Genomic DNA, 18,785 nt, shown 5'->3' with positions numbered 1-18,785 from the left:
TGGATTTGGTAGATCCGTGGGGCATTGCCCTAGAAAAGCGATCTTCAAAGTCTTTCCAGATTTCGTGTGCTGTGTCTGCATAAACAACCCCTTCTGCCAAATCGGGTTCAACTGAATTGAGTAGCCAAGAAAGCACCATTTTGTCACACCTTTCCCAGAGGGCGAAGTCAGCCGGTTTCTTTGCTCGCGAAGGTGTTTCGATGGAGCCGTCGACAAAGCCAATCTTGTTCTTGGTTGTAAGAGCGATGATCATGGATCTTTTCCATGTGGGATAGTTATCACCATTAAGGCACTTGTTAACAAGCAAGAGCCCTGGGTGATCTGAAGAGTGTATAAAAAAAGAATTAGAGGTCTCGGCGACAGAGCTTTGAGAAGACTCATCGCTATTGCCCATGATGAAAGAAGATAGAGAAGAAACCTAGATGTTTCAATCAGAGTGAAAGAAAACAAAGGTTGCAGCGGAAATTGAAGAGCCACCACGAAGGTGCTCTGATACCATAATAAAATTGGAGAATGAATTGATAATGTTTATTCAACGTACAGTTACATATGTATATATGGTTACAGCAAAGTGCTATTCTAGGAAATAAGTTACTGCTATGCTAGAATCAAGGTTGACCCATATATGATGGGATTACAACAATTATGCTATATACAATCTCCTAAATTATGGGGATTTTATTCTCAACACTCTCTAACTAGTGTTGCATCTTTACAACAGCTGAACCACTTCGGTACTTCATCGCCTGAAAGAGTAATTTGAAATTGAGAATGCGGAGAAGATACCTGCAATAGAATTGGTTACAACAACCATCATCTTAACCATATAACATAGAGGGAGAGACTGCTAACCATGGTAGTAGAGACAGAGGAAGAAAAGAGTTTACTGGAAGTTTCTAAGAGCAGATGAGAAAACTGAATGATATTTCTTACTTAATCGTTGTACAGTACAGTATAGATATATACATTTACTTAGTCTCTTTGCTTAATGAGAAAGTAACCGTGCTAACAGCTGACAGCTAAGCAAACCAACCTCCTAACAATTCTAACAGCTCTAACCAACTCTAACCATTGGGTAAACACCCCCCCTCAATCTCAGTTAGGGTGCCTAAACTGAGATTGGTACAATGCTTAACAAATACTGGACTATGAAGCCCCTTAGTAAGAATGTCTGCAACCTGATCATCAGTAGGAATGTATTGAACTAAGAAGTTTTTGCGTTGTACACGTTCTCAAACAAAATGGAAGTTGACATCCAAATGTTTGATACGAGAATGGAACACAGGATTAGAACTGAGAGCTAACGCAGACATGTTATCACAAAACAACAGTGGAGGTTCTGAGAGAAAGACATGAAGATCTGCAAGTATCTGACGAATCCAAGCTACTTCTACTGAGGCATTTGCAAGAGCACGGTATTCAGCTTCAGTGGAGCTACGGGAGACAGACCCCTACTTCTTAGACTGCCATGAAATTGGATTGGAACCCAAGAAGACAACAAAACCTGTGGTTGATCGTCGAGTGGTAATGTCCCCAGCCCAATCTGCATCACTATATGCAGATAAAGAAACTGGAACAGAAGAAGAGTAAGTAAGACCATAGTGCAAAGTCCCTTGAATGTAGCGCAAAATCCTTTTAACCAACTGAAAGTGAACCTCTGTGGGATTGTTCATAAATTGGCAGACAGTATTAACAGAGTAGGCAAGGTCTGGTCTTGTAAAAGTTAGGTACTGAAGAGCACCCACTATACTGCGGTATATTGATGGTTCCTTTAAAGGTTCACCATCTGTAGGAAGAACCTATGTGTGAGGTTTAGAGGGAGTTGGGCAGGACCGACATGATTCCATCCCAGCCTTGACTAAAAGGTCTTTGGCATACTTCTGTTGACTGATAAACAGATCACCATTCGACTTACATGAAATCTGTAAGCCAAGAAAGAAAGTAAGGGGACCCAAGTCCTTGAGATCAAAAACTAAACCAAGATCTGTAATAACCTCGTGAATAACGTGAGAGTTTGAACCTGTGAGAATAATATCATCGACATAGAGCAATAATACAACAATAGCTGAATCTGAAATCTTCACAAACAGACGTGGATCACTATGTGACATTTTGAAACCAAGGGAAGGTAAGTAGCCTGTGAACTTGGCATTCCAGGCCCTTGGAGCTTGTTTCAAACCGTATAAAGACTTTTGTAATTTACACACATAATCAGGATGAGAAGAGTCTTCAAACCCCTGCGGTTGTTTCATGTAAACCTCTTCGTCAAGATCGCCATGGAGAAAGGCGTTCTTGACATCGAGCTGAGGCAAAGACCAGCCATTAATAGAAGCCAAACTGAGAATAAGACGAACTGTGGTATGACGTACCACTGGACTGAAAGCTTCATCGTAGTCAAAGCCGGCTTCTTGACTAAACCCCTGCGCCACCAGCCGAACTTTATATCGAGAAATTGTCCCATATGAATTTCTTTTGATCTTGTAAATCCACTTAGAGCCAACAATATTTGTATTTGCAAGGCGAAGTACCAAACACCATGTACCCTGCATGGTTAAGGCAGAAATCTCTTCCTCCATAGCCGTAATCCAGGCAGGAGAGAAAGAAGTCGCACGAAAAGTAGAAGGCTCATCAAGAGTAGTAGAATCATGCATAGAAGTAAAGCACTGATAATCCTCGAAAGATTTCTGTTGACACAGACCAGATTTGGACCTGGTAGTTATTGGATGTATGTTCCGAGAAGAAGAGAGACTAGAAGAAGAACTAGAAATGACATGATCAATAGGAGGCATATGCTCCCCTGACGAAACTGGAAAAGAATCTGCCAGAGGCTGAACCAAAGAAGAAGAAGCATCTGGAGGAACGAGAGGCGATGGTGCAGCAGGAGAAAACTCGCGACGACTGGGAGAGGAGGAGGGATGATTGGCATGGGAAACAAGGTTCTCAGATGAAAAGACAATAGTGGAAGGTAGATTAATGGAAAGAGATGGAGACACAGAGGACAAAATACTGGAGTGTAAAGTGCTGGGATGCTTGAAGGGATAAACTGACTCATCATGGATGACATGGCGAGAGATGACAAATCTTTGAGTAGAACAATTATAGCACAAAACACCCTTATAGCCCATAAGATATCCCATGAACACACAAGCAGCAGTACGAGGTTGCAATTTATGAGAAGTGGTCCCTCTTAAGCATGGATAAACAGCAGTCCCAAACACACGCAAATATCCGATATCAGGCAATTTGTGCATAAGCCGAAAATAAGGAGATTTATTGGCAAGAACCTTACTAGGCATCCGATTAATGAGATAAGCTGAATGTGCCATTGCATGAAACCAAAATTTGTCAGGCATAGAAGCTTCAGTCAAGAGAGTAATGGCAGTCTCTACAAAATGCCTATTTTTTCTTTCAGCAAGTCCATTTTGCTGAGGTGTATAAGGGCATGAGACTTGATGAACAATGCCATGAGTAGATAAAAAATCCTGAAATTGATGACTCATATATTCTCCCCCTCCATCACTTTGAAAGTACTTGACTGAGGCCTGAAAATGATTGATAATAAAGGCAAAAAAATTTGCGAAACAGAGAGAACACCTCAGATTTGACACAAAGAGGATATAGCCACAAAAAACCAGTATATTCATCAATGAAGCTGACGACATATCGATAACCATCAACTGATTTACAATGTGCAGGCCCCCATACATCACTATGAATCCGATAGAAAGGAGAAAATGCCTTATCATGCCTTGCAGAGAAAGGTAAATGATGCATTTTACCATTCAAGCAGTAAGAACACATCTGAGATATGGAATCTGAAACTACTGGGGGTTGTGCTTCCCTAAGCATGAGTTGAACAACCTCATTAGTAGGATGACCCAATCGCCTATGCCACAACGAGGAATGAATTTGTTGTCCAAGAAAAGCCATCTTTGGCTGCTTATTGTCTACATGAGTTGAAGAAGGGAAAGAGCATGGGATGGGATACAGGCCATGGTCACTCTTGCCGTGGAACATAACCCTGTTGGTGACTTTATCCTGTATAGAAAACCCAAATTGATCAAAAATCATACGGCAATTATTATCCCGGCACAAGTGATACACAGACAAAAGATTGGCCGTAGGTTGGGGTACATGAAAAACAGAAGGTAATGATAGAGAGGAAGTTGTAGTGGGAATATGAGCTGAGCCAATATGATCAATGCGCAAACCTTCCCCATTTCCCACTCTGACTTGATCGAAAGAGGTGCAAGGGGAGGCAGAGTCCATGGTTGTCATATGAGGCACCATGTGATGACTTGCTTCACTATCTGCAATCCAGACAGCATCAGGAGAGAAAGAAGCCTGAGCAGCCAAGGCAGTGATGGAGGCAGGTGGTGGAGAACCTTGATAAACATAGTTGGAGCGATGGTAACAATCTAGAGCCCCATGGCCCTTTTTGCCACAAATCTGACATTCAATTGTAGAAGAGGACCCAGGAGAAGAGGTATTCGAATTGCAAAAATAGCAATTGACAGCGGTGTGACCTCGCTTGCTGCAGATCTGACACTTAGGAACAACACCACCACCAGACTTAGGAGGACCTTGAAACCTGCCTTGAAAACCACGACCAAAAGGTCTAGAGCCAGAGAATCTACCTTGGCCACCGGGAGCATGAGAAGAAGATCGACCAAAAAGCTGCGAACTCATATAGGCAGTAGAAGGCATTGAAGGAATTGGAGGAGTTGGAAGGAGATCATCACCATGACCAGAACCAGAGAAGGCATGGGAGGAAACAGAAGGAGAGGATTGACTTATCATGCCAACCATAGGTGCATGAGAAGAAAGCACACGTGCCTCTGCAGCTTGTTCAGCCGCAAGCAATTGATTGCTAAAGTCTTTGAAGGAAAGCGAAGTTTCACGAGCAACCAGGACTGTCCTAATCATATCATACTCAGAAGGAAGGCCATTCAAGGCTGCAATCATCATATCATCGTCGGACACCGAAACACCAGCAATAGCGAGGTGATCGCGAATGTGCTTGAGGTGAAGCAAGAACTTCTCAATTGACTCAGAGCCTTTCTGTGTAGTCTGAAGCTCGGTTTTGAGATGATTGATACGAGCATGAGAGACTGTGGCATATCGATCCGTCAAATTCATCCTGGCATCATGCGCCATCTTGCAACCGATGACATATTCGAGCGCATCATCAGAAAGCATGACGATCAACAAGCTAAGAAGTGCCTTGTCGACCTGCACCCAGTCCTTGTAGGCTGCAGTGAGTTCAGAGGTGACACCTTCCTCATCCAAAATTGCGAATTTCGGAGGAGCAATGTTCGAGCGATCAAAATGGCCAAAGAGATCGTAGCCGTCCAGAACAGACTCAAGTTGATATCGCTACTTCAAGAAGTTATCATCTTTCAACCGGATCGTGATAAGACCAAGAATACCGTCAATCTTGAGATGTGAAGTCGCCATGAAAGCAGGAGAGAGAGAAAGCACAGAAATTGCAGATCGAAGAAATTGAAGAAATTACAGAATTTTAGGTGAGGCACGAAGAACAAAAACGAAGAAATTGCAGAAATCGCAGAAGCGAGAGGTCGAAGAAAATTGCGAACTCGAAGAAAACGAAGACAGAAACGAATTGCAGAATCAACAAAGGTGAAGGAATGGAAAATCGCAGACGGTGCAGTAGGTGCAGAAATCAGAGGGAAGAAGAAAGGAGAGGGAAGAATAGAGTAGCGGAAGCAAAAGATCAGGCCCCCAGAACCACGAAGGGCTCTAATACCATGCTAACCATGGTAGTAGAGACAGAGGAAGAAAAGAGTTTACTGGAAGTTTCTAAGAGCAGATGAGAAAATTGAATGATATTTCTTACTTAATCGTTGTACAGTACAGTATATATATATATACATTTACTTAGTCTCTTTGCTTAATAAGAAAGTAACCGTGCTAACAGCTGACAGCTAAGCAAACCAACCTCCTAACAATTCTAACAGCTCTAACCAACTCTAACCATTGGGTAAACAAAGAGAGAGAAGAGACAGAGACCTGATCCAGAAAAATATTTTCTGTGATGTCATAGCCACGTAGTCTAACGCAATTGATCAAACTCAGATGCTTAAACTCAACCTCCAATGATAGTGGCAGTTCTGGAATTTTTTTCAATGATGTGCAATTATCTAGGAATACCAGACCTACTCTTGGTGGAAGCACTTCTCGTGGAATTTCTAGAAGACTCTTGCAATCACGCAAGTTAAGCACGTACAAGCTCACAAATTTGCTAATGCATTCCGGAAGCGTGACAAAATTGTTTCCAGATAAATTAAGTTCTCGTAATGTGGACCAACAATAAAGAGGGTTGTTCGCAAGTGGAAATGAGATATTTGAGTTAGTTGAAAGCAGCTGTAATTCTGGCAAACTCTCAAGCCTTTTGCAATCACATAGATAAAGTCTGTTGGTGTGACTTGTAGATATTGACTTACTTTTCTTAAACACCAAGAATTCCTATTATAATTGTAATTGATTTACTTTAATTCCTGATTTCCTACTGTAAATAGATTTAGGAATTTATTATTTACTTGCCCATTCAGGTTTCGTTGTATTATAAATATGACCTCTTACAAGGAGAAGAATACACAGAAAATTCTCACAAACAAATATTCTCTCATAATTTTCATATTTTAGCATGGTATCAAAGCAGCGATCTTAGGATTGTTGACTCTAGTTTCTAAACCCTAGCCGCCACCATAGGGGAGGATGACTCTTATAATCCTCATGGCAGTAGCACCACTGCTTCCTCCTCTCCTTCTCAACTAACCATAGCCGAGTTGAGTGCCCAGGTGGCTCAACTAATACAGATGCAGACTCAGACCCCGAACTCGATCCTAAATCAAGATCCTACCATGACGACCCCGACCTTGACTCAGACGACGACCCCAAACTCGAATCAGACGATGACCTTGAACCCGAATCAGACAACGATTCCGACGACGATTACCTATGAAGCTTCCGCTGCACAGATTGGCATAAAGTTGGATGGCACCAACTATGCCTTATGGTCCCAAGTTGTCGAGTTGTATATCTCTAGCAAAGACAAATTGGGATATATTAATGGCGATCTTCCACAACCTCCTTCGACCGCTCCAACGTTTCCTCGCTGGCGTACTGAGAACTCTATTGTGAAGGGATGGCTCATCAATTCTCTAGAGCAAAGCTTGATTGGCAATTTCATTCATTTTCCAACGGCAAAAGCAGTGTGGGATGCAATTTCCACAACTTACTATGATGGCACTGACACCTCTCAAGTTTATGATCTGAAACGACGAGTCTCCAGTATGCGACAAACTGGCGGCTCCATTGAAACCTATTACAATACTCTCCAAAGCTTATGGAGAGAGATTGATTTCCGTCATCCAAATATGATGGAGTATGAAAGTGATATCAAGCGCTATAATGATATTCTCTAGGAAGATCGAGTTTATATATTTTGGATGGCCTTGATGATCGTCTTGATAAGGCCTGAAGTAATGTTCTTCACATCACTCCATTCCCTACTGTGGACCAAGCTTATGCCTATGTTCGCCGTGAAGATGTTTGACAAGCAGTGATGATGGGTTCATCTGCACCCACTGGCACTAGCTTAGCAGCCAAGAGTGCATCTCGATCAGGTCCCCTTACTCATGCCGGACAGCCCCATAATTTCTCTATTGCGGCCCACCTTCAGATCCAGTCATATACTACTGCTGCTGGTGCGCCACCTCCTAAAACCATCCCACCTTCCCATCCCAAGGCTCCAACTGATGGAAGTGGTTGCACACACTGTGGCAACCCTAAACATACCCATGACACCTGTTTTAAGCTGAATGGTTATCCTAATTGGTGAAAGGACCTCCGTACTCGCAAGCTCAAAGAAACTGCTAGTAATTCCGGCCGTGCTGCTCTTGTCTCTACCGAACCCCAATTAGCCTTGTTCCCGCAGGTAGGCCCTACTGATAGTCCTGCGCTTTCGGATGTCTCAGGTAACTGCGGTTATGCATTTCATACTTCTGATCTACGAGATACTACTGGTTGGATAATTGATTCTAGTGCCACTGATCATATGACCTTTGATCCGAATGATTTTTTACACACCACTACTCCCTGCCGCATAAGTATTGCCAATGCGAATGGAGTTACCTATCTTGTGACAGGGGTCGGCACTGTCGCCCTTTCACCTTCTGTGTCCCTTTCTAATACTCTACTTGTTCCATCTTTGTCCAATAAATTAATGTCTGTGAGCCAGGCAACTAAACAACTAAATTGTTGTGCACTAATTTATCCCAATTTTTGTTTACTACAGGATATTCTCACCAAGGAGATCATTGGGCGTGGTACTAAAAGAGGGGGGGTTGTACTATGTGGATGACTTCAGTATGGGACGTGCCAACAGTGTGAAGCATCCGTCTGATGACAAGCACCGACAGATTTGGCTCTGGCACCGACGTTTGGGGCATCCATCTTTTGGTTATATGAGACACTTATTGCCCGAGTTGTTTCCTGTATTTAAGGACTCATATTTTAAATGTGACACTTGCATTTTAGCCAAGATTCACAGAGCATTCTATCCTTTAAGTATGAATAAAAGTAATATTCCTTTTGCTTTAATTCATTCTGATGTTTGGGGACCCTCACCTATTTCTACTCATTCTAGTATTTGTTGGTTTGTCACATTCGTCGATGATTGTACACGGATGACATGGCTTTATTTGATGAAAAAAAAGAATGAAGTGTTTTCCCTATTCCAATCCTTTCACAAACAGATGGAAACACAGTTCAATGCTCGAATACAGATTCTTCGCTCTCCCAACGGTGGAGAATTTGTTAATCATGATTTTCAGACTTACTTCCAGACACATGAAATTATTCATGAGACAACTTGCCCCCAGACACCACAACAAAATGGTGTTGCCGAACGGAAAATCGTCATCTCCTTGAAACAGCTCGTGCTCTTCTCATTGGTGGCCATGTTCCTCGTCATCACTGGGATGATGCTATCCTCACTGCTGTTCACCTTATCAACCGCATGCCTTCTCGGGTCTTGAACTTCAAAACTCCATTACAAGTGCTCGCGCAACACGGGCCTCTGCCCTCTGTTTTGGTGTTTACCCCTCACATTTTTGGTTGTGTGGCCTTCGTTCCTCTCCACAAAAATCAATAAACAAAACTTGATCCATGTACACTTCGTTGTGTTTTTTTTGGGTTATTCCACTCATCAGAAAGGCTACTGATGTTATCACCCTCCTACCCGGCGAACCTATGTCACTTTGGATGTCACCTTTCTGGAATCGGAGATGTTTTTCTATGAGCCAGCATCCAATTCTACTCTTCAGGGGGAGATACAGAACGAAGAGCTCAATTGGAGTAGCTTGGAAAACGAAGATATTCATCTATGCATGAAGATTGCTCTCGACCAAGAAATAACAACAATCGATCGTCCCGAGTCTGGCACGTGCAAATGCTCTCTGCCAAACAACGATCAATCGCCTAACCCTTGCAAAGCTATTTTTGATTCGAGTCATACTCTTACAGACAACTCAAGATAACAAGATGAAGACCCCCTTGTCACTCAACAGTACTGACGGACCAATCGCCTGAGAATATCTTTGAGGTAACTACTCCTACTAGACTTGTGCATTTAGAGGATAAAACTATTGGATATCAATTACCTTTCAGGCAAAATCGTGGGAAGCCACCAAACCGTTATTCACCTGATATTGGTAAGACATCCAAATATCCAATTGCAAATCATGTATCCACTGAGAAGCTGTCTGAACCACTCAAGGATTTTATGCATCAGTTGTCTGCTATCCATATTCCAACCAAGGTCTCTGAAGCATTGAAAGATCCTAAGTGGGTCCAAGCTATAAAAGAGGAGATGAAAGCTCTTGAGAAAAATCAGACTTGGACATTGGAGACTATACCACAAGGAAAAAAGACTATCGGATGTAGATGGATGTTTACTATAAAACACAATTGATCAGTTCACAATTGTATATCATTTTGTACCCTTCTAGCTTATGATTTGGTTATGTTATTGAGTCAAACGTGTGCTTTTAATCCCTTTTCTGTTTATCATTCAGTTCATTGGGCCTTAGGTAGCAATGGTATCTTTGGATAAGAAAAGATGCAAAATGGTGCAAAAACGAGCAGACTGGGTTAGCAACTCATTTCGGCCTTAACATCTTCATCCGAACTCGGATTGGCCCAAATAATATGTAGTTGGAAAGATAAGAGTCTGAACTTCAAGATGGACTACTCAAATGCATCAGATAATGAAGTTGAGCCCAATTCGTGAGCCCATATACACACCAAGCTCAGGATTGCAGTTTCCAGTTGTTGAGCCTTGGATACTTTCTTTGAGCCATGTGACTCACCACAGCTGTCCTTGACTTTAGACCTGGCATGTTGAGCAATTAAGGGAGGTGTGTCAGCTACTCAAGTGCAAAGGAGAGCCATGTGACTCACCACAGCTGTCCTTGACTTTAGACCTAACATGTTGAGCAATTTAGGGAGGTGTTTCAGCTACTCAAGTGCAAAAGGAGTCACTCCACTGACCAACAATTCACTCCAGTCATCTTATATCACTCCATTCAGCCCAAAATCAGGGAGGACATCTCCAACAAGCCTTCCTTCCATTTCCTACGAATTTGTTCTTCCTCTGCCATCACCAACCAGCCAAACTCATCCCAAATCACCTCTTTAGCTGCCATACTCTAGACATGAGAAAGTTCTTGGAGTAGCATTAGACGTGGAGAAGCACCTGGAGAAGCCTTGGAAACCACAAGCAACTTCAGAATTTGGTTTCTCTACTCTTATTGCATTCAATATGTTTTCTCATTTCTGCTTAAGTTTCATTTCCATTATGAGTAGCTAAATTCATAACTAGGGCTATGATGTAACCTAACATGAATATTCTGGGTTTATAAGTTGAAGTTTTGAGTTTCAAGTTTGATTCATGATTCATATTCCTATTCTTTATGCTTATCAGTTAATATGCTTGTTGGATGATTGATCACCATTAGAACTTGTATATTAGCTACCTTGGTTTGAATCAAGAGTAGACACCATGCTTTGATTTGAATTGAACTAAGAATAAGAAAAGTATGTATGGACATTCGACAACAGGGATTAGATACATGCTTGGTTGTTTAAATTGTTCTTCTATGCTTAATGGGTTCCTAATGCTTAATTTAGATTAGACAACAAATGATCAAGTTAGGGAATTAGGAGCACAAGGTTAGGACCAGACACCATGGCCTAATCATACTTTAGCTAGAATCAATCTTTGAATCCGAATGAGACTTGTCACTTGACTCCTTATAACCCAGAATTGAATTGTTATGGTGAATCGAATGCCCTAGTCTCCCAATCTGTTTTCCAGCCTACAAAAGTACTCTTTGTTACATTTGTTCACTTTGCTTTTGTTTGAAATTTTGTTTTGCCTCATTTGTTCAACAAGTACAATCACTCTTGCTTTAAATTATGTTTTAGACTTAACCTCCTACTTTCTTGAATTTGGTAATCTAAGTACATAACTGATTTTAACTTCTCAGTCCTTGTGGGTACGACCTCGTACTTGTCTTGCTATACTACTAATTGGCCCGTACAATTGCGAGTTAACATTTTAACAACAAATTTTGGCGCCGTTGCCGGGGACTGAGTGAAAGTTCTTCCCTGGTTATGTGCCCAAGGTTACCCTATTCTTTTAGAAGTACTAATTAACTCAAATTATTTTCTGTTTCAGGTAGTTTATGTCTAGTAATCCTTTCCTTGAACAAGTGAGGTCTTCATTCCAACGTTCGAGATCTTTGAACGCAGGGCCATCTTTGCAACCAAACCGGGTGATCTCTGAAATTCAGAATCGTCTAGAAAGAGAGTTAGCAACTGCAAAAGAGCAAGCCATTGCCACATTTGAAGGTCTTGCTATCCACACTGACCTCCCAGGGTCTTCACCTTCAAATTCGGAATCAAGTTCAGACCAAGAAGAAGAAGAGATGGCTGCCAATGAGTTCATGGGAGACCTTGATATCCCAACAATTCCAGCATCCCCTTCAAGCATCTTGCTGCCCACCGCAGCTCGAAACTATGAGCTTAAATCTTCTCATCTTAATATGCTCCCTTGTTTTTATGGTTTACCTAATGAAGATCCATTAACTCATATAAAGGATATTTTTAATGTTGTGAGCTCTTTTCCCTTGACAGGTGTGACGGAAGATCAACTTCGAATGAGAGTGTTTCCTTACACTTTGAAAGATAAGGCGAAATATTGGTTGAATTCTTTGAAGCCTGGTTCACTCGTGACTTGGGGAGCCATTCAAAAGAAGTTCTTGGAGAAATATTTCTCCACGCAAAAAACCGACATGCTTAGGGACAAGATCCTTCTATTTGCACAACAAGATGATGAGTCGTTTTGTGAAGCATGGGAGAGATTTAACGGGCTGCTCAATCAATGTCCTCATCATGGGATTCCATTGAAGCTTCAGATGCGTATGTTTTATAAAGGACTAACCCCCTCTAGCCATAATATTGTCACTAATTTTGCAGGTGGTTCTTATAAGACTAAAACTCCAGAAGAATCATATGAACTCTTTGAGGAGATAGCAATGGAGACCCAACACACCGATACAAGAGGTAAACGTATTGCTGGTGGTTCTAATGATTCTTCCAGTGTGCAGATTTCCAAATTGGAACAAAAGCTAGATGCCCTCCTTGCATTGAACTCAAGAAACCCTTTGAAGGAAGTGTGTAGCATCTGTGAAACTCATGATCATCCTACCATTTCTTGTCCCTTTGGGGCTGCATATCCAGAATTTGTGCAAGAGCAAGCTAAGTTGGTGAATTCCTACAACCGAGGTCCAATAAATGACCCATATTCTCAAAGTTATAATCCAGGTTGGAGGAATCATCCAAACTTTTCATGGAGGAATACACAGAATCAAGCGAATCCCCCTTCACTCCAAAGGCCACAACAATCATCATCGTTGGAGGATATAGTGAAGCAAATGGCAATCAACCAAACCAATTTCCAGCAAACAACACAAGCTGCCATCTCCAAGTTGGAAGTCCAATTGGGCCAGATAGCTACTGAAATAGCTCAAAGAGAACCTGGGAAATGGCCAAGTCAAACCATGATCAATCCAAAAAACCAAGAAGCCAAGGCCGTTCATGTGCTCAGATCAGGTAAGATTGTTGATAACAAAGTTGGTTCTGATCTATCAAATGATGTTGTGATTGTAGAGGATGAAGATGAAGAGGAAACCACAGCTATGGAAGGAGAACAACCCAAAACGTCCCAATCTGCTCCTAAGGCCAAATCTGATTCTCAGGAACCCAATCCATTTCAATTGCATAAAAGAGATGACAAATTTGTGCCATCACATCTTCATCAAGATAGATACATCCCACCTCCTCCATACATTCCACCGATTCCATTTCCAGGCCGTTTGAAGAAAGAAAATCAAGATAAGGCTTTTAAAGAGATTTATGATATTTTGAGTAAAGTTAATATCAATTTGCCCTTGCTTGATGTTGTTAAACAGATTCCTGCATATGGAAAGTTCATCAAGCACTTGATGACTCACAAGCTCAATTTTACTCCAAGTGAAGAAGTAAAGCTCAACAAGAATGTGAGTGCTGTGTTGCAAAGGAAGCTTCCACCAAAACTAGAAGATCCTGGCAGCTTTAACATTCCCATTAACATCGGAGATAAGACAGTTGGAAGAGCCATGTTGGACTTGGGAGCAAGCATCAATGTAATGCCATATTCAGTTTATCAGGCGCTTGGCTTAGAAGGGATAAAGAAAACCTCAATTCGTCTTGAACTAGCTGATCATTCTATCAAATATCCAAGAGGTATTGTAGAAGATATTTTAGTTCAAGTTAATACACTCATTCTTCCGGCTGATTTTGTAGTGATGGATATGGAGGATAACCCATATGTAGACCGTGTTGATCCCATTCTCCTCGGGCGACCGTTCATGGCCACTGCAGACACAATCATCAAAGTGAAAGATGGCACCCTCTCCATGACTGATCATGAGGTTTCTTCTAAAATTGTGCAGAAAAAGTCTAATGATGCTTTGGAAGCGGTCCTAACACAAGAAGAGGAAGGTCTCTTTGAATCAGAGTTCCAAGAAGTGATGGCTGCCTTAGAAGTGTTTCAGCCATACCCACCATCCTTTAGGCCACCACTTGAGCCTCTTGTATCATCCTCCACAAAATTGGAGCCATCCATTGTCACCCCACCAAAGCTAGAACTTAAACCTCTACCCAATCATCTTAAATATACTTATTTGGGTGCTAATGAAACTCTCCCTGTTATAATTGCTGCAGGTCTCACTTCACATGAAGAGGACAGCTTAATTAAAGTTCTGAAAGAACATAAAACAGCCCTTGGATGGACCATAGCAGACATCAAAGGAATTAGTCCAAGCATGTGCATGCACCGAATTTTAATGGAAGAAGACAGCAAACCATCTCGTGATGCACAAAGGAGGCTAAATCCCAATATGAAAGAGGTGGTTAGGGCTGAAGTTTTGAAGCTACTTGATGTGGGAATCATCTACCCAATTTCAGATTCTAAGTGGGTGAGTCCTGTGCAAGTGGTTCCAAAGAAGTCCGGAATCACCGTTGTAAAGAATGAGAAGAATGAGCTAGTTCCAACACGCACTATCACCGGTTGGAGAGTTTGCATTGATTACAGGAAGTTGAACACATCCACGAGAAAAGATCATTTTCCCTTGCCTTTTATTGATCAAATGCTTGACCGTTTATCTGGCCATGCTTACTACTGTTTTCTTGATGGATTTTCAGGTTATAATCAAATTCCCATTGCTCCGGAAGACCAGGAGAAAACCACGTTCACATGCCCATTTGGTACATTTGCTTATAGAAGGATGCCATTTGGTTTGTGCAATGCTCCAGCAACTTTCCAAAGATGCATGATGGCAATCTTTTCTGATATGGTGGAACGATTCATGGAGGTATTTATGGATGATTTTTCAGTTTTTGGTTCATCTTTTGATGATTGTCTTCACCACTTGTCTCTAGTGCTTACAAGATGTCAGGAAACAAATCTGATTTTGAATTGGGAGAAGTGTCACTTCATGGTAAGACAAGGAATTGTGCTAGGCCATGTTGTTTCAAACAAGGGAATTCAAGTGGACAAAGCCAAGATAAATATCATCACAAATCTACCACCCCCTTCCTCTGTTAAAGGAGTTAGAAGCTTTCTGGGCCATGCCGGATTCTATAGAAGGTTCATAAAAATTTTTTCAAGCATTTCAAGACCATTGTGTAATCTCCTTGCTAAGGATGCTGTTTTTCAGTTTGACGAGACTTGCATGGAAGCCTTTACGACCTTGAAGAAAGAGCTAACTTCAGCCCCTATTATCATGGCTCCAGATTGGTCTTTACCATTTGAAATAATGTGTGATGCCTCTGACTTTGCTATTGGTGCAGTTTTAGGTCAAAAGAAGAACAAGCTTCCCCATGTGATTCATTATGCGAGCCGGACCTTGAATGATGCCCAACTCAATTACTCCACAACAGAAAAGGAGTTGCTTGCTGTAGTTTTTGCTTTAGAAAAATTTCGTCCTTACCTTGTTGGTTCTAAAGTAATTGTTTATTCTGACCATGCTGCTCTTAGATACTTGCTCAGTAAGAAGGACGCCAAACCTCGCTTGATCAGATGGATTCTCTTGCTGCAAGAGTTCGATTTGGAGATTCGAGACAAGAAGGGATGTGAAAATGTGGTGGCTGACCATTTGAGCAGAATTGTGGTTGAAGAGCAAGGAGAAGCTGTACTACCATTGAATGAGACTTTCCCAGATGAACAATTATATGTTGCCCAAGTCAAAGAGCCATGGTATGCTGATTTTGTTAATTATCTTGCTTGTGGTGTTCTTAGAAATGATCTAACTTATCAGGACAAAAAGAAGTTCTTTTCCATGGTGAAACATTATGTCTGGGATGAACCTTTCTTATTCAAGCATTGCCCAGATCAACTCATTAGAAGATGTGTTCCAGAAGAAGAACAAGAAAGCATCCTTAGGCATAGCCACGAATTGGCTTGTGGAGGCCACTTTGGAGCCAAGAAAACAGCACTTAAAATTTGCAATCAGGTTTCTTTTGGCCTACTCTATTCAAAGATGCATTTAATTTTTGTGTTAAGTGTGATAGGTGTCAAAGGATGGGAAACATAAGCCGCAGGAACGAACTGCCATTGAAGAACATACTCTTTGTGGAACTCTTCGATGTATGGGGTATTGATTTCATGGGACCATTCCCATCTTCCTTTGGTTATACCTACATACTTGTTGCTGTTGATTATGTGTCTAAATGGGTGGAAGCCATAGCCACCAAAACCAATGATCATAAGGTGGTCCTGAAGTTCTTGAGGGACAATATTTTCACAAGGTTTGGTACTCCAAGGGCTGTCATTAGTGATGGAGGCAGCCACTTCTGCAACAAGCTATTTGAAGCACTCATGAAGAAGTACAATATCACCCACCGAGTCTCTACACCATATCATCCTCAAACTTCTGGTCAAGTAGAAATAAGCAACAGAGAAATTAAGCAGATCCTAGAGAAGGTGGTGAATAGTACAAGGAAAGATTGGGCTGCCAAGCTCAATGATGCATTATGGGCTTATAGGACTGCATATAAGACTCCCATCGGAATGAGCCCTTATCGTCTTGTGTTTGGGAAAGCCTGTCACTTGCCAATGGAGCTTGAACACAATGCTTTTTGGGCCATCAAGAAGTTGAATTTTGATCTGGACAAGGCCGGCCATGTTAGAAAGTTTCAGCTCAATGAATTGGAAGAAATTCGACATGAGTCCTATGAGAATGCAAAGCTATACAAAGAACGTACCAAGAGTTACCATGACAGGAACATTCAACGGAAAGAATTCACCAAAGGTATGTCAGTTCTTTTGTTTAACTCACGGTTGCGTCTCTTTCCAGGAAAATTGAAGTCTAGGTGGCTTGGCCCATTCACCGTGGTCAATGTATCTCCCTATGGAGCTGTGGAGATTCAAAATCCTAAAGATGGCTCGACTTTCAAAGTAAATGGACAACGTTTAAAGCCATTCTATGAGGGAGTGTCAGTTGGAATTCAAACTGGTCATGTGGTGGATCATCTTCCCTTCGTACAATCAAGTTAGCTAATGGCATAATGTCTTGCCAAGACATTAACTAAGGCGCTTCTTGGGAGGCAACCCATGTGTTGAAGAATAAGGTGCTTGGTAGCGGTCGACCTAATCGCATCAAGAGGGAGTTTCTCTAATACTTTGTCTTAAACTTTCCCCTTATTATTCACATGTTCTCACTCATCTTTGTTATGCTTTAACATTGAGGACAATGTTCAATTCAGGTCTGGGGGGGAGGTTTTCAATTTTTGTTCATTTGTGTTTACAATTTTCGTTCGCTTGTTCGCTTGTCATTATTTTTTTAAAAAAAAAAATTTTCATACAACCAATGCTATGGAGCTGCCATTGAGATTTTCATATCAGAAATTTTACACTTCACAAAGCTTTTGCTCTTAGAATTCTGGTGGCTAAAGTACCATGCTCAGATTCTTGAAGGAGAATAGTGGAGACTACCCTAGTGAGCTATTTCGAGCCTAATTGCTTTCTTGAGAGGGTTTAAAGTGTTTCTATTCCTCATCTCTACTTAATTTCTTCAATTCACTCTAAATGATCTCATTGTTCCATTTTGATTGAATACTAAGGATGATTCTCTTTACAGATATCAGGTGCGTGCTCTCACCCATGAATGAACTCATTGAAGTGATGCTAGGCTCTGCGTGTATAACCATTTTCTGTGCTTTCTTTTCACCCTACCCATTCGTGTGTTCCATCAGCTCTCTTGCAGCCAAACACTTCAAGCCTTTTTCTTCTATCACCCTCATAAGTCCCCTAACTTTGTATCTCAATCAGAGATATTTAACCTATTATAGCCATACCCTATAGCTTAGAAATATACCAAGGTGTGCCAAGATAAAGTTTGAAGCAAGGAGGTTGCTGCCACATGCCCAAATGTAAATTGGTGTGAATCTATGCAATAAAGTTAAAGAAGAAGTAGATCAAGTCAAAAAAAAAAAAAAAAAAAAAAAAAAAAAAAAAAAAAAAAAGATAAAGAGGAAGTGTTTCGATTTGATCTAAATGTGAAATATAAAGTCTATGCCAGATGATGCTATGAAGTTGCAGCCATACCATTCTAAATCAATGATACCTTGCAGATCAATGAAGAATGCAACCTTGGTATGTTCTTAAGTTAGTTGTGTTCCTTCCAATTCTTCCACTTCCTTTAACCTTAGCCTTTCATTACAACCTTGTGAAAGACCTAGCTGATCTTTGAGGATGTATTCATGGGTGCTGGTATGTATGTGTGTATCTCTACTCTTAGTATTTGATTCCCTTCATGAGATCTAACCAAATATTGTGCTTCTATTTCATATACTCACTTATGCTTGTTTGAGAGAATAAAACCATAGGTTCTGAGTGATTGAGTGCTAGATGTGAGAATTAGAGTTGAAGCATGTTCTTCCTTCAAGATTTGAGTATGTTTACTTTGAAGCCGTGTGCCTTTGAGCTATAGCTTCCACGTTACACACTTATTGATCATCTATCTTGGTAACTCTATGGTGTTGGATGCATGATTAAAGTTTCCTTTCATTAGTTGTTTTCAAAGTTAGTTTTCTAACCTTTTGGTGTTAGAGAGTCAGTAAAGCGTTTGTGGGTATCGTTTCTGTTAAACCCTCAG

The sequence above is a fragment of the Prunus persica genome, chromosome G2 (genome assembly GCF_000346465.2).
Source record: "Prunus persica cultivar Lovell chromosome G2, Prunus_persica_NCBIv2, whole genome shotgun sequence".
Classification (NCBI taxonomy): Eukaryota; Viridiplantae; Streptophyta; class Magnoliopsida; order Rosales; family Rosaceae; genus Prunus; species Prunus persica.
The sequence above is the reverse complement of the archived record's forward strand: the minus strand, read 5'-3'. Positions refer to the sequence as shown.